This window comes from Mizuhopecten yessoensis, unplaced genomic scaffold (assembly GCF_002113885.1).
Source record: "Mizuhopecten yessoensis strain PY_sf001 unplaced genomic scaffold, ASM211388v2 scaffold2307, whole genome shotgun sequence".
In the NCBI taxonomy this organism is placed as follows: domain Eukaryota; kingdom Metazoa; phylum Mollusca; class Bivalvia; order Pectinida; family Pectinidae; genus Mizuhopecten; species Mizuhopecten yessoensis.
Genome location: NW_018404481.1, coordinates 1,294,134 through 1,299,230, shown reverse-complemented (window position 1 = coordinate 1,299,230; position 5,097 = coordinate 1,294,134).

Genomic DNA, 5,097 nt, shown 5'->3' with positions numbered 1-5,097 from the left:
TGTTGTCAGGATGTGATGAACCACTCGGAACTGAAACCACTGAAGCTTTGTATTTTTTGTAGCTTGGAAAGGAATTTTGAAAATTTTGGCCCACTCTGTATCAATTATATCATCAAAAATTTGGTTCCATTTCATTTTACCAGTTGGTATTGGATTATTCCTAATCAAATCATTATAAAACATTTTTGAACCTCTGGCATACTTGAAAAAAGGTTGTATATTTACTGGTATAAAGGGGGCAACTATGTTGGATTTTGTTAGATCATAAGCTGAGATAAACCCCTTTATTGAAGATGTGAAGCTGTGGTACTGCAGAAAATTTGTAACAATCTGATATTTAAGTGAAAACTCATTAAGGGTATAAAAAGAACCTGCAGAAGCATCTTTTAAAACATCATATATGTTAACCACGCCTTTCTTATACCAATCCCTGTAAAAAATAGTTTTTCCCCCAATACATATGTTTTTGTTATACCAGATTGGTATTTTCAAGAGTAACTCATCCTTTCCTAAGTTGTCCTTTCGCAAACTGTATTTATACCATGATCTAAAAACATCTCTCCAAAATTGGTTTTTACATTTATTCTTGCATAATTGTATATATTCACTACCACAATTTGCCAGCAAATCAGTATCAGTATAAGTTTTCAAGATAGCCTGCAAATTCTCAGTAGTTTGGAATAATCTTCTTTTCCAACTGGATTTCATATCATTTGGATTTGGAAGTGAAATAAAAAGGTGATTAAACTGTGATACCAGCAGTGATTTAATTATATGAATTCTACCAATAGGTGTTAAAGACCTTCTACTCCAGGTTTTTAGTAATGATTTTAGTTTAATTAGTTTTTTGTCAAAATTCATCTTTGGAATTTCATGAAGATTTACACTAAACTCAATTCCCAAAAGTGTAAATTTGCTTTTACCCCACTGTAACTGGAGATTCGGTAAAAAGGTTTCTTCACTAAACTTTTTATTACCAATCCAAACTACTTGTGTTTTTTCTACATTAATTTTCAATCCAGAAATTTTGGCATACTCATTAAGTTCATCAATTGCTTCTTTCAGAGATTTTTCTGATCCATCCAAGATAAGTGAGGTATCATCTGCATATTGGGATACTAATATTGGACAATTATCAATTTCTATACCTTGAATGTTATCATTATTTCGTAATCTGAGGGCCAAAATTTCAACACAGAGTATAAATAAATATGGGGCGATCGGGTCCCCTTGACGACAACCTCGTTTAATATTAAGAGAAGACGACAGATTACCGCCCTGATTAATGACTGAATAAGCATTTTTATGTAAAGTTTTAACCCAAGATGAGATACCTTTACCAAAACCAAAGAAATTTAAGACTTTATCAATAAAAACCCAAGACACTGAATCAAAAGCTTTCTCAAAATCTAACGTCAATAACATTCCAGGAATATCATTTTCTTCAGTATATTGCATTATATCATATATAAGCCTTGTGTTTACACCTATATAACGCCCAGAAAGAAAACCAGTTTGATCCCTATCTATCAACTTGTCCAAAACAATTCTAATCCTATAAGCTATAGTCCCTGATGCAATTTTGTAAACAATATTTAACAATGATATAGGCCTCCAATTTCTAATAAAATGTCTGGGTTTATCTGCCTTTGGTATACAGGTAATAATTCCCTTTCTTTGTTAATATATTGTCATATAAAGAAAGCTATGCAATATCTACTTAAAATTTCAACTTTTACACTATGATTTAAACCTTTAATATAAATGTGTCCATCTATTCTCATATTTCTTGTCATCCAAAGGTATATGCAATATCTAATTAACATTTTAACCTTTATAATATAATATAAACCTGCAACAAAAACGCGTCCATTTAATCTTAGAAATTAGCAAGAAACATGTACATATTTAAAAATAGGAATCGTTATAGTAGAAAATATATTCTTGATGGAAATATTTTCAGCCTTAAAGTGAGTTATTCTGTTGAAAGTGTTAAATTTTGACATGAAATAAAGATAATGACTGCTGACGGACAAACTTGTAACACAATATTTTCATTGATGCGGGTCAACGAAGAATTAGTCTCGTTCAACCAGACTCTTGTTGCCTGCGCAAGCTACGTTACAAGTGATCAAGCGTCTGGTTGAACGAGACTAACGAAGACTGTGTCGCCATCATGATCTCATTGGGAAATATGCTATTTTTTCTGTGTGATACAAAGGTCAATGTTTTCCATTATGCTCATTATTGGTCCTTGTTGTTTCGTTGTTAATATTAAGTTGCTGGCTTTAAATAGGTGACATTATTTGGAATTGATCTAGAAATGTATGGCTCTTGTCGTAGATAAAGCAGAAAGCGTTTTCTATTCCGGAACACCTGGTCTTATTCTTATGGTATTTTTTTTAGTGTCTGCATGTAATTTGTTCCTTTGTTTACTGTCCTAGCCTTTCTGGTTTTATTTCGAATTCCATTTCTGTTAGTTTTGACATGATATATGATCAAAGTTTGCTAGAAACTTCCTAGTGATATGAAATCGTGTATTCCCCTTGTGTTCCTATACGATATGACATTTCCTGTATTTACAAATATGATTGTACATAGATAATTATAACAAATCCTTATGTGATAAAATGTAGTTGATATTTAGATAAAGGTATAGATATTAATACTGTAAACGTACATATTTTAGCGGTATTATAATTTTAGCGGTTTAAAAATGGGGCTATAATTTTTAAATGCACTCACTGAACTTTCTACACATAGTTTCTATGATATATATTTATGAATGATTTAAATCCAATTTAATGCATTAATTAAGAAGTCAAAATTCGATAAACACTCCAGTTTATATCCGCTAATATAAGCACTTTTACAGTAATAATAACTCGTACTTAGTAAGCAAATTCATTTACTTAGCTTGGTCATAGAGTATTTGATGAATAAGGTATGCCTAAATCATAATATTTGTCGCATGTGAAAAATACTTTCTAAGGATGCTGGTTTTGCATGGTCACAATATACAAGTCTAGTTTTAACGGACAACGTCGATGTATATTACACAGGTGGAAAAACGGATTTAAAACAGAACTTGGGCAAGTCTAGCCGCACTATGCAGCTGCCACTATGCAGCTGCTGTGCCAAACATAGACGCATATGGAGCTCAAAAAATGATTATTAGCAGTGGCGAATCCAGAGACATATCAAGTGGGGGTGCGGGGGTTGTAAACNGAGCGGGGGGGGGGGGGGGGGTCCATGTGGAGAAAATACATGAATTTTAAAGAAAATTCTCGGCTTCTTGAGCTCAAAATATTTATCAATATCATGATAATAACTAAAAGATAAACTATGCAGAGCTTATTTTTTTTCTATCAAGGTAATTATATTTTAAGGAATCTGAAAAAAATGTGCCCGTTTCGCTATTCATTTGATATCAAAACAATAACATAAGTAAAGGAAGCTAATTGTTTTACAACCAACTGTTTCATTACGAAATTAAATAAATGCATACTGTGTTGACAGGCTTTGTAATTCATTGCTCGATTATTTAAGGAAGCGATAGAGTAAACAATATCCTCTGCCTCCTGCACCGTTGCAGATAATTCTGCATCCGAGTTGACGAGTCTAACATTATTGACGAAATGGTTGCCGCGGGAGGTGTTCTATACAAAGGTCAGTGACACACGCACGGTAGACAGGGCAACGTGACCGACAATCGTCTGGCGCACGGTCGCTTGTTATCTGGGACGTTCCACTGACCCCGTTCTCGGGTCATGCAGCTCCTCGCGGCGCGTGGCGTTGGCGCGTGGCCTCGAGTAGCAGCCTCGCGATGGAGCAGCCTGGAGAGAGTACGACCTCAGATGAACTGAGAACACAATTCTCGGTCATAGCGCACCGAGAAGGGGCGTTTCGATGACCCACTACACAGTGCGGTGATGCGTTTTAACCTTACGTAATCGTATATGCTTGTGTCTGGGTCGCTATTAGGCAATTTCGATGTGTTACGTAACTTTTTTACCGGTTTTTTTTTCATGTGAAATGGATCATTCCATCTGCTGAATGGGATTTTGGGATGTTCCAAATAATTTGTTTGGCTTTTTACAGTGATGTAATATAACTCCGTGTAGACAGTAGAAGGCAATATATGTGGTGGTAACTGCAGATGTAAACGGATCGATTTTTAGTGAGTGAGTGGAATAACATAACCTGCATTAGCTTATCAAAGGTAGCAATTTCTACAGACACGCTTACACAGGTATAATAAGGTTATTAAAATATCTTAGGTGTGTCTTACAGTTATTATTACCTTATTCAATTTTACTGAAACAGTTTTAATTAGCTTGGAATCATTCAGATCCAGATTGAAGAAGGTAACAAAATACAGGGGATAAAAATCAAGTAATGAAATGATAAATTACAACCATGATAATATTATTATGTATACACCTCCTATTATCAAATATGCATAGTATCAGTAAATTATTGGTTTTAATGTGGGAAAATTTATTTCTGGAGAAAATAGAAAGCAAATACAGTGACTCTGTATAGATCATAATTGGTGTATGCCAATGGATATGACGGTCGTTGTAGTTCGTATTCAATACCTCGTCAATCTGCTAACTAATTAAGATCAATCAATACCTTATTATCAATAGTAGTTTAACGGGAGGAATAACGTTAACTGTCAATAATAACATGAACAAAATATGTATTCCCTTATGTAGTGCAAAAGAGTAACAATGATGGCACAATGATAACAAAATCAGTTTTAAGGGCTGTTAAAAGCTAAAAGGTTTTATTAAAAACAAACATCTGATTTTATTATCTTATGATAATTGTTTTGACAGGTCAGTCGAATTTATGTATTAGAAGAAATATACTATACTTTCTTCAGTGATTGTATGTTTTTAATGTTTCATTTGTTGTTTTTCCCCCATTACCTCTTATCTAATTATGAACGTCACATCCACTATGTCTTTGATTGTAGCAAACGTTTTTGCTGATATATGAAAGGTTTCATTATAACGGGTGACAGATTTGATGCAGGAAAAGTGTATACCCTTCCGGAACGTCTGGTCTCCTCTCTGCTCTGTACTTTGT